This window comes from Sciurus vulgaris (assembly GCF_902686455.1).
Source record: "Sciurus vulgaris genome assembly, chromosome: 19".
Taxonomy (NCBI): domain Eukaryota; kingdom Metazoa; phylum Chordata; class Mammalia; order Rodentia; family Sciuridae; genus Sciurus; species Sciurus vulgaris.
This window is the reverse complement of record NC_136480.1, coordinates 12,730,782-12,743,848: the sequence shown is the minus strand read 5'-3', so window position 1 is coordinate 12,743,848 and position 13,067 is coordinate 12,730,782.

The window sequence follows — 13,067 nt, the reverse complement described above, 5'->3', positions numbered from 1 at the left end:
TGTACTCAAGGTCAGCTGCTTTGCTAAAGTGACTGGGCCACCTGCATTTCCCATCTTTTCTGTGATTCCTTTCTGAATTGGGAATCTCATACTCACTGTTGGGAGCCCCCAGCAGACAAATAGGCCCACATTAGCCTGGTGTTTTTATTCTATCACTTATTTCTTACATGATATGTCCAAGTGAGCTGAGGGGGGCGGGCAGGGACTCAAGTGAATTAGTGCATTACTGGCATACATATTTGCATGGAGCGGGCACAGTTAAATTAGGGTATAGTTTAGTTGTAGACAATTGTCCTGGAGTAAAATTGAAGATTCAGTCACAAGCCTGAAATGAAAGGAAAAACTAAGTAGTTCTTAGAAAAATAAGTATAGCATTTCTTTATCTTCATAATTTAAGACTAAATTATGTAGTCATTAAATATTTTAGCCTTTAGAAGTATATTTCCTGAGCAGAGAGTAAGATCGCCTAACTACTATATAGCCTAAGAATACTCAATAACTACCTTATTTAAGTTACTAAGATATGAAGTATGGAGTAGAGCTCCATTTTCATTTTGAGAATTAACATTCTTCCCCCACTAATAAATTAAAAGAATTGGTTCTTGATTTAATCAGTTTGCTCTGTTTTGGTTTTTGGAACTGTGGCATTCCCACTGTAAGGGATCCCACGGGAACCACGCCGGACACGGGAAATCACATAAGGGAGTTTATTAAGCAAACAGAGTGTCTCCCTGCAGGGTAGGAAAGAAAATGAGAGGAAAAGAAAGGGAACGAGAAAGGGCGCACACAAGTAAGTGTGAAAGCAAGGAGGATAGAGAAAGTGAGTAGGTGGGCTGGGGAGATAGCTCAGCTGGTAGAGTGCTTGCCTTGCAAGCACAAAGCCCTGAGTTCGATCCCCAGTACCGCAAAAAAAAAAAAAAAAAAAAAAAAAAAAAAAAAAAAAAAAAAAAAAAAGAGAAAGTGAGTAGGAGAGAAAGATGAGGAAAGATGGCGGGGTAGCCACAGTAAAGCAATTGAATTCTGCCGGGGTAACAGGGGACCAATATCAGAGAAGGATACTTGCAAGCTGACTGATGAAGCAATAGCTAGCTAGGATGTTCACAGATTGACCGGTGGTTGGGAGGTGGGAAAATGGCTGCACCAGAAAGGTCAGGGGAGCAGCTTTGTACGTTACACCCACCTGATACTGTCCCACCTCACCTGCACACTATAACCTCAACTGGGTTTGGATAATTATCAAAAGCTTTTGTCTTTTTTTCTTCCCTTGAATAATTCATTATTTATATTTTCAGTGCCACAAACCTCTTGGGATTGCTGATCCAACATATTGCTTAGATGCCCCTTAGATCTTGAGAGTTTAGGAGATTTTCTAACTGCATTTCCATCATGTATTATATTTGTCGTTGGAATTCTGAACTCCAGTGACACTTTTAATTCAGGAAAATCCACAGAGAATCTTTCAGTACCTACCAATGGCCAGTACTTTGGGCAGTCTTTTATCTTTGCTTTATGCCTAAAGTGGTGGGTGTGAGTACATTCCCACTAGAGCAAACTTCTCTTATTTGTTACAGTTCCATTTAACAAATACTTCTTCTATCTTGCTTCTTCTTGGAGTTTATAATTTAGTAGAACGAAGCAGAAATTTAAAAGAGCTATCATTATAAATGATTCAAAGATAAAAAAAAAGAGTGTGACATAGAGTCATTAGGATCAGCAAAGTGATTTGAGGTATTCAGTGAAAAATGAAAATGTAGGGTCCTTTTATTTAAAACAAAAAACAAAAAACAAGAGTTATAATCTCAAGATGGCAACAGCAGCTCAGTCAGCCTGATGGTGAAGCATGGACAGGGATTTTATTAAGGATATCTCCAGGCTTCAGGTACACTTCAGGAGTTGAATGACAAGGAGCAGCCATTTCTGCCTGCCAGGTGGAGGGAGGTACAAGAGTGCAGCCCTGACCTGCTGGAGGAGAGAAGGTCCTACAGAGCTGAAGCATCTGGACCAAGGCAGCAGGTGCCTCAGATGAAGCCCCAGGGAGGGGGTGCGCCCTGGGGAGGTTCTGCTAAGTCGTGCCAGAGAGTAAGATTTTGACAAGCAGGCCTTATAAAGATCTTTAAGGATTAACAATTAGCCCACATTTTTTTGTGGGCCTGAATAAATTTCACGAATTCTCTACTAAAATTTGCAATGTCATTTCCCCACCTCTTCAGTGTTGTTTTTCTGGGCTCTCTGGTGGTAAGGGGGAAAAAAAAAAGATGTAAATTTTAATCTCCATCCTTCTTCCTTTCGCTCCTCGCTTTTTCCCCTCCATCCCTTTTTGAAGACCTATTTATATACTATGTCAAAATCTTAGGTAGTTTAGGATAATTGGTTTATGAAAGATTTATTCAGCTGTTGGACTGAATAGACTTATTGATTTGAATGAAAAAGAGAACCAAAATATCACCCAAAACCTATTAGAAGATATAAGAAAAGAATCAATAATACTATATAAATACTATATATGCCTATACACACACACATGCATATATATTTACATAGCTTATGTTTATACATATTGTATGTATACACCATATATGTACATGCATATAATATGTAAACACATTACATTTCATATAATCTTGAATTTAGAGTAAATGGGATAACTAGCAATCTTTCACATGGAATCTTTCACTTTCACTTTGTTTTTCCATTAGAGATCTAAATAAAAACAATTGCTATAGACTAGAAATAAACTATATTGTTATTATAAGTTTTGTATGCACTCATTGGCCAATGATAACATAAAATTAGATGTCTAATGTAAGTCTATTTACTTGGTCAAAATAATTTAGAATTCACTTATCCCTTTATTTGTCTTTTATTTGCTTATGCATTCAATATTTATTTCCTATTAAATGACTATGTATTTGTCAGATGCTATAGTTTCTGAAGACATAACCATTAATTTAGTTGATTAGAAAGGTCAAATACCATTTTCAAATGAGAAGTCACTGTAAACAAGACTAAAAACTAAATAAGCTTATATAGTTTTCTAAAATTTGGGTTGATTATTGAATGAATCCCACTGATGTCTGTGATAATATGAGTAACAAAGGTTTTCTATTTCAGCCATACTGAATTTTGAATTAGAATAGGCCATAATTTCCAGAGACCTTTTCAGAATAGGCTCAATATTTATAGAGCTCATTGAAAATCACAACATTAAATAAACAGCTCTTTGAGATATAAACCCTCAGCTAGGACTAGAATGAAGACAAAAAACGTGATTATTATCTACCAATTTTTGTCAGAGATAGATGTGACAACGCAGTTGCTCCAGTTTTCTCCCTAAGGACTGTGGGATTTTTCTCAGGAGAGAATGAAATTTGAAAGCACAGTCTATAGCTGTTACCTTTGGCCTGACTTGGGTTTTTGGTACCTCTGAACATAAGCATTATTTTCTCTCTTTGTGAGCTTCTGCCTGGAAGTCACTTGTTCACTGGGACTGGTGGGGAGATGGCAGCAGCCTCTGGCATCCTCTAGTGCTGATTGACCAAGGAACACACTGGCAGGAATCTCTAAACTGGGTGATTAGCAGTTGGAGTCTTTGTTTTCGATGTTATCTGCCTCTTTTAAGACCCATATATAACTAGAAATATCATTTATTTAATAGTCCTCCATATTCACATGGTGATTGGAAAATGCTCAAATGAATTCATCTTGTTTGCTAAACATTTGGCCCTACGAATGGATTCCAAGTGCACATATCCATTTAAATGAAGTCTATGCTACTGTTACTTCCAGATCTCAAGGGAAATTAAAAGCCAGAGCCCATTTCTCATCTGCTTCCAAAACTATCAGAAGTTTTGGTATAAGAAGAAAAAAATCTACTAGAAGATTAGTGGTATTAATATATTTTGACATGGTAGGAATTCAGATAGTGAGAATAAATGGGCACTTAATATGAGTAATTCAGCATGAAGAAAGGTTTATTATCTGCTAAGCTATCAGTCAATCAACATCAGTAATAACTGCTTCTTATTAGCACATAGTGTCTGGGCAAAATTAACAGTTGAGATAAAACACACAACCTATGGAAAATTGAAGATGAATACTTCTTTTCCTGCTAATTAATCATTAATATAAATATTGATTTTTATTTATGTAAATTTTGCAGTGATTGGTGCATGGGTAATTGCCCATGTGATTGGCACACTTGCTTCAAGTCTCATGAGAGATGCTGTATTTTTATGCACATTTCTGTGGAGGCATTATGCAGTAAGACCCATATAGTGTCCTCAGAACTGACCCCCTTCATAATCCAGCCTTCCTAACTACAAACCTCAGCAAATCATTCAATTGCTATGAGGTTCAGTTTCCTTGCCTCTGAAATAGGAAATAATTAATTTTACCAGTAATGTAGTCATAATTTTGCAGGCAGTTTTTATGAGACAATGAGACTATGAGGTTTGTCCTCTTGGGAATATGTTATATTGGTCAAGAGGCAATAAGTATAGTATATATAAGTATGTGTGTGTGTGTGCATATATATATATGTTTAATGTCAGATGTTCATATTCACAGGGGTCTTACCACCACTTTTTAAGGGCAGTCCTTTTTGTCAAAGTGATTTCCTTCTAAAAGTGATTTCCATCTAAAGTCTTAAAAAATATTAGTATCTTTATTTTTTATTTTATGGTTTTTTTTTTTTTTTTTTAAGTACCAGGGATGGAACCCAGGGGCACTTAACCACTGAGCCACATTCTCAGCCCTTTTTTGTATTTTTTTTTTATTTAGAGATGGTCTCGCTAAAGTACTGAGCACCTAACTAAGTTGCTGAGACTGACTTTGAGATTGTCATCCTCCTGCCTCAGCTTCCCAAGCTGCTGGGGTTACAGGTGTGTAAAGTTACTAATATTGCTACCGTGCCTGGCAATATTAGTAACTTTAAAATGAGGATGATCTGACTATAGCATGCTCACAAATCTGAGAAACTTAAACTACAGATCACCTGTCAGTGACAGAAAGCTAATCAGGTGTCCTTTTGTATGTTTGTTTCAAGGGATTTTTGCTAGGTCTAGTTTCAGGCTTAGATTATAAACTACCCTAAGGAGGAACAGTATCTTATTGACCGGCATATCCCCAGAATAAAGTACAGGAGTGGACATAGTAGGTACTCAGGACGTTTAGCCTCAAGTAGGAGCCCTAAGCAACTCCACACATGGGTAGAATCTATTCATATAAAATTCATGCTAGGATCGAGATGGGTCTTCTACCCTCTTCATTACCTTCTACAAAGCATTCCAACGAGGGTGGGATCTGTATATGGGAGAGAGTTAGTATCATAGTAAACATTATTGTCTGACCAAATATGAGATTGGGAAGCTGTTTCACAATCTCATTGACTAGTCGAAGCATTTTTTAGTTGGAACTGATTTTCCCCTTTTTCATTTTAGTATGTAATTTTCACAAGAGGTGAGAAGTCTATTTTAAAATCATTTCAAAATTTCCTAACACAATCTGGAAGCTATTTTGGAAATGTGGCATTCCCAGAAGAATAAAGTAGTTTGAATAAATGCTAAATGAGTGTATTAAAAAATAGATTGCTTTAAAGATACTCAGGTGTCACCACCATTTTGAAATCATCATTGCTTAGAATTATAATATAGCTTTTTTTTAACAAGTCAAGTTCATAAATGCATAAAATTTGAATCACCAATAAGACTTTATCTTTTCATTTAAGGGTCTTGATGGCACATGGAAATAGAGTATCTGCTTACTAGTGTATCTTTTCATTTTGTAAAAAAATGCATTCACAGGAATTGGATACCATTTATGAAGTTCATAAAAATGGTTATTTTTCAGTGGCTCCCAGGTTCTTAAAGAATAAAGATAGCTTCCCAGAAATGCCATATAAAAATCTAAATGAATTCCAGGAGCTGGAGACTTTGTGATGCCTATGTATGATTTTTAGCAATGATTCTTGGTTCTTGATTGTCGTAAGAGTTACCGTGCTGTCTGGGTGCATCTACAACAGTCAAATCAGAATCTTTGGCAGGTAAGGACGGGGCACAGTACCTTTAAAACCTCCCCAGGTTAATATATAGCCATTGCTGAGAATCATTAACCTAACTAGCACAAGAATGACAAGTTCCTGGGGCCACAACTTCCACTTCCCAGTCCCTTGATGAAATCCATTATCAAGAGATCTTAACACTCACTTCTGCTGAGGGGTTCAAGTTGCTGTTTTTTATCTGTTTTTTCCCACATAACCACTATCAACCAATCAACATTGACTCTGCAGTTACAAATCTATTTGCCATCTCTGAGAAAGTTTCTTCTAATTGCTTGGTTCACAAGAGATGTCAATAAATACTATTATGAATCCATCAGGCTGCCCTCCAGACCCACTAACAGATTTCCTGATCCTGGATTTGCAGTTTACCCAGCTTTGATGATTGTCTACGAGCAGAAGTTAAAATAAGGCATTCCTTTCCTGCTTCAAGGTTCAAAGACCTCCTTCTACAGCACCTCATGAGTGTGAGTTTTATTTTAAAATAATATCTGATCCAAACTAGAATCCTATCCTGTATTTATATTTTAAAAAATATGTTTTTAGTTGTAGATGAACACAATACCTTTATTTTATTTATTTGTTTCTTATGTGGTACTGAGAATCGAACCTAGTGCCTTACAGGCTGGTACTCTACCACTAAGCCACAGTCCCGGCTCCGTATTTATATTTAATAAAATTAGAACCTGTAACCTAATTAAAATCTGCATTTTAATTAATAGGCAGACATTACATTTAATGTTAATGTGTTAAAAGTTACAGTTCACCAAAGCAAAGACACCTTGGGCTAAAGAGAGGTGTTGCTTCAACATTGCCTAAGACATTTCTACAGGATTACTAAAGGTCATGTTAGAGAACTACCAGGGCTGTGCACCCTCTTCCAAAGGGTGTACTGTACTTTAAAAGCAATGCCCTCCAGGCATCCTCCTCCGGAGAGTGATCAATGTAAAGTGCTCCTGTGTTCAGAAATCTTCATCCTCAACTTTTAGAAAATATTGCTGTTTCTCATTTAAAAAATAACATACACTGTTCCTAATTACCTCTCCTATGTTACTGTGTTCTGTACTTTCTTAATGTTTTCCATCTCAGTTATTCTCTGGTCTCCTGAATTACCTACACATACAGAGGAAGTTTGAAAATATACTCATTAATTCTCTGATAAGGAATCCACCAGTGTCCTCTTGATTGACGGCTTTTATCAGATGATGCTGTCCAAACTCTTCCTTTTCTCTGAAGGGAGGCTTTGGGGAAGCCCACATGACTTTGGTCTAGGAGAACTATTTACCTGTCACGAGGAATTTAATCTGCTTTATATACCCAGTGGCATTCTTGAGATGCTCCTCATTAGAAACCAGATTCTAAATCCACCTTTTTCTTTGAGACATAGGAGTCTACTTAACTTTCCAAAATTCACTTCAGAATGGCCAACTCAAAGGAAGCAGGTCTGTGAAGTTAGTAGATGTTGGGGCAAACTGCAAAGTTAGCACAGCATTACTGTTTGAAATTGTAGAAATAAATAGAGCCAAAGGGAATGATTTTTAATTTATTTTTCTCTTTTCCAGCTTTATTGAGATATAATTAACAAATAGAAATTATTAATACTTAAGATGTACATGATGATTTGATGTTTCTACCCATTGTGAATTGATTACCATGATCAAACTAACAAATCCATCACCTCGCATACTTAACCATATGTGTGAATGTGCACTTCGGATCTATTCTTGGCAAATCCCCCTCAATGCTGTATTATTAATTAGAGTTGCAATTAGATTGCCTGTACCTTAGACCCCCAGAATCAATTCACCTTGTAACTGAAAGGTTTTACCCTTTGTACCCACTCATTCCACAATCCTATTCATTGCTTTTGAGAGTTTGACTTTTAACAATTATACATCTAAATGAACCATATCCTCTTTGCCCTTTTGGGTCTGGCTTTATTTTCATTGAACATAATGCCATCCAGATTCATACTTATTCTAACCAATGGCAGGATTTCCTCTTCTTGAATTCACATTCCCTTTATCCATTCATTTGTTGACAGACACTTAAATTATTTCCATATTTTGGCTATGGAGAGTAATGGTGCAGTGGACATAGGAGAGGGGATGTCTCATTAAGATACTGGTTTTATGTCCTTTGGAGTCAAGTCCATAGGAGTGGGGTTGCTGTAGATCTATTAAGATTTTTAGAAATACCTATATTGTTTAGAACTCAGAGACAAAGACATAAATAAAATATCCCCTAAACAATGTGAAGGAGTATACTTGAGTCGGGGAGACTCTGAGAGAGGATGCTGGCTTGCTGTAGAGAAAGGATGAGCAAAGGTGCTTGTGAAAATGGAGTCCTGAAGGTTGAGAAGGTGGGAAGAGCCAAGAAAAAGGTGAGGGAGTTAGGAAGGAAGAGTAGAAGGCAGAAAGAAGGAAAGCAAGGTGCAGCACACACCAGGGCCTTCCAGTTCTCACCAAGGAGTTTAGATGTTAAACAAAGCATTGTAAAAATGAATGTTGGCAAGAGTAGAGGCACTAAATACTCTCTGGTCCTCCGAATTACCTACAAGTGCAGAGGAAGTTTGAAAAAAAAATTCTCATTAATTCTCTGATAAGGAGTCTACCAGTGTTCTCTTGATTGACAGTCTTTGTCAGATGATGCTGTCCAAACCCTTTCTTTTCTCTGAAGGGAGGCTTTGGGGGACCCCACATAACTTTGATCTAGAAGAGCTATTTAACTATCACAGGAATTTAATCTGCTTGATAATCTGCACTACTCATTAGCCTGGGACTAATGAGTGAAGATGGATGTCCATGGCAGTAGAGGAGAGTGGGATGTGTTTTGGAGGATTTCTTTGGTGAATGGGGTTTGCAGAGTAACAGAAAGGGTGGAGAAAAGACTCATTCTTTGGTTTTAGTTTCTAATCTCTATCCTCCCTGCAGGAAATTTAGAGGAAAAGCAATGGATCAAAATCTTGGCCCCAAAATTGGTTTAGCCCCACCCACAAATGTAAGCAGTTTTAGGAGCATGCTTTGTTGATCCAGCTGGTAGCCATGAGATGTGCACAGCTCCATGGCTTTTAAGTACATCTGCATCATTTATTTAAAAACCACTTCCTTGACCTCATTTGATGATGAAAGTAAACCATTGTCAGAAGGGTATTAGTTCTTGGGTCACTGCCTATTTGGTCATTGTGAGGCCCTGGAACATCATTTAGTGACAACATCTGAGCAGGCGGATGTGTCTCAATCTGGAGATTCAAGTAACTCGGGCTGCTTATCCCCAACATGCACACTTCCAAAGTCACCAAGGGGACAAACACAGCTACTCGTTCCTTCTCCTTGACTCCTTGGCTTCATTAGCTATTTTTTTCCTTTGCTTTTATTCAATCACATCCAGCACATCCACTCAGAGCAATTAATTATCTGTGGCTCCTTTGAAATTACTCTCCAACCAAATAAATATAAAAAGACAGTGTTATAAAAAATAATTCCTATCTGATCTTCTCAGTAGAGAGCAATTGTGTAAACAGAATATGATTTGTTCCTTGGATGTGAATTTAGGAGACATGGAGTCAGGCTGTCTCTAGGCTATTCTGATAAAAGTCCTGTTCTCTTTCCGGGATTTCATGATGTCACACGATCATTTTCAACTTCTTATTCCCTCAGCATATGGCACAACAGCTGCTGTGTAGACCAGATGTTCAATTCTACTTTTAAACAAAGTGTCCACCTTCAAGGTGGTACCACCTTGTGGGTTTATCTGATGATCAGAAACATTGAAAATTCCCATAAAATAACTTAATGAACCTATAAATCAAGATAGTGTTCTTCATATTTTAAAGTCAGTAATAGGGAGTAAAGAGAGGACTTGTTTATAATATAATGAATATCTGGAAATCTAAGTGGTGTCTCTTGTATCATAATGTTGGATTTTGCAACACTGGGAAAATTTCACTACCAGGAAGATCCATTTGTGAACTATTTTCTATACCTGAAAAAATGACAACCAAAGAGAGATAAAATGAATTAGGCATTAATACTAGTATTAGTAAAATATTTCCATTAATATTTAACAATTAATAGTTTATAATACCCTAATTTATCCTTATATTGTGGGATATTATGTTAAGTAATTGCCCACAAAACTTGCAAATCTGGACTCAGTATTAGACAGAGTTTTTTTTGCCATTTTTTTAATTAAAAAATCATAAATTTACATAGGGCAATGTTGTTTGATTCATTGTTATTTTTCCCTTCCCCCCACCACTCCCACCCCTCTTTTCCCTCTATACAGTCCTTCCTTCCTCCATTCTTACCACCCTCCTTATCCCTAACCCTAAAGCTAACCCTAACACTAATGCTAACCCGTCCTACCTCCCATTATATGTCCTCATCCACTTATCAGCGAGATCATTCATCCTTTAGTTTTTTGAGATTGGCTTATCTCACTTATCATGATATTCTCCAGTTTCATCCATTTGCCTGCAAATGCCATAATTTTATCATTCTTCATGGCGGAGTAATATTCCATTGTATATATATGCCACAGTTTCTTTATCCATTCATCAACTGAAGGGCATCTAGGTTGGTTCCACACTCTGGCTATGGTGAATGAGCAGCTATGAACATTGATGTGGCTGTATCTCTGTAGTATGCTGATTTTAAGTCCTTTGGGTATAGGCCAAGGAGTGGGATAGCTGGGTCAAATGGTGGTTCCATTCCAAGCTTTCTGAGGAATCTCCATACTGCTTTCCAGAGTGGCTGCACTAATTTGCAACCCCACCAGCAATGTATGAGTGTACCTTTTTCCCCACATCCTCACCAACACCTATTGTTGCTTGTGATCTTGATAATCGCCATTCTAATTGGGGTGAGATGAAATCTTAGGGTGGTTTTGATTTGCATTTCTCTTATTACCAGAGATGGTGAACATTTTTTCATATATCTGTTGATTGCTTGTACATCTTCTTCTGTGAAGTGTCTATTCATTTCCTTAGCCCATTTGTTGATTGGATTATTTGTATTCTTGGTGTAGAGTTTTTTAAGTTCTTTATAGATTCTGGAAATTAGCACTCTATCTGAAGTATGAGTGGCAAAGATATTCTCCCACTCTGTAGGCTATCTCTTCACATTGCTGATAGTTTCCTTTCCTGAGAGAAAGCTTTTTAGTTTGAATCTATCCCAGTTGTTGATTCTTGCTTTTATTTCTTGTGCTATGGGAATCCTGTTAAGGAAGTCTGATCCTAAGCCAACAAGTTGAAGGTTTGGACCTACTTTTTCTTCTATAATCTGCAGGGTCTCTGGTCTGATTCCGAGGTCCTTGATCCATTTTGAGTTGAGTTTTGTGCAGGGTGAGAGATAGGGGTTTAATTTCATTCTGTTGCATATGATTTTCCAGTTTTCCCAGCACCATTTGTTGAAGAGGCTATCTTTTCTCCATTGCATATTTTTGTCCCCTTTGTCTAGTATGAGAAAATTGTATTTATTTGGGTTTGTGTCCATGTCCTCTATTCTGTACCATTGATCTACCTGTCTATTTTGGTACTAATACCATGCCGTTTTTGTTACTATTGCTTTGTAATAGAGTTGAAGATCTGGTATTGCAATACTCCCTGCTTCACTCTTTCTATTGAGGATTGCTTTAGCTATTCTGGGTTTCTTATTCTTCCAGATGAATTTCATAATTGCTTGCTCTATTTCTGTAAGGTACATCATTGGGATTTTAATTGGAATTGCATTGAATCTGTATAGCACTTTTGGTAGTATGGCCATTTTGACAATATTAATTCTTCCTATCCATGAACATGGGAGATCTTTCCATCTTCTAAGGTTTTCTTTAATTTCTTTTTTTAGTGTAGAACAGAGTTTTGAACTTGGTATTCTTCTTAATATAGGACCCAATTTCCCATGATAATCAATAAACAATTGGAAATTTGGATCCACCACTGTTTGCCATCATTTCTTATATTTTTGTGGTTGCAATTACCCTAAATATTGCCTAAGATTGCAAAAGCAATTAGGAATGAGATTTCTTCCCAAATTATACCCCAAACTCTCTGGTTGCCAAAGCTGAGGCCTAAATTGAGAATGGAGCAAAGCTTACCCTGTAACTGCTACAATGTCAGCTATAGAGAAGGGATCAGACCCCACATACCCATAGTATGACCTTGCACAGTGTTTTAGAGCTGAGATTGTATATAAAGGCTGACAAATCCCACCCCATCAGCATATATAGGGCCACAAATTGCTTTGCAAATAACAAGTAATGGAATAAGAACAATCCAGACTATGTGATAAGGGAATTAATTAGATTACGTAGTAAAGAAGTCCAGGGAGCAACTTCTGAACCAGTTAGATCCAAAGGCTCAAATGGTGTCCTCACGATCCTGTTTCATCTTCTCTGTTTCTCATTCCTGCTTTTCTTGATTCTCTGGCAACTCTAAATTTGCATCTATACAGCATCAAATAAAATATTCTTTCCATAAAGTCAAAGGACTAGTTCTGATTTGAAATACTTGATGATATGCTGAACTCAAAACTTATTAATGAGTTCCCATGTCCTTCATCTCAGGTCCAGCTCCCTCCCAAACCACATGGAATAAGGGCCTGGGGTGAGAGATGGGTTCCTAGGTGTAATCTTTTGTTTGAATTGTCAACTTGATTGAATTAAGAGATGCAGAAGATTAAGAGGCATCTGGGTGTATCAGTGAGGGTGTGTCTAGGAATGATTGGCATGTGGGAGAGTGAACTGAAGTGGAGTCCCTCCCTAAGTGTGGGCAGCACCATCCAGTACATTGGATGCTTAGATGGAATAAAAGTTGGAAGAACAAGGAAGCAGCAGCAGATGCAAGCTGGATTCTTCTTGAAAGTTTTTTGGTGCTGCAATTGAGCATATCTGACCCTCGCTCTTTCACTCTTCCAAAGCAGACTTACAGGTGATTCTCCAGACAGTTTCCAGAAACTCTTGTTCTCAGACTGGGGTAGCATTGTTGATCCCTCTTGTTCTGAGGCTTCAGCAT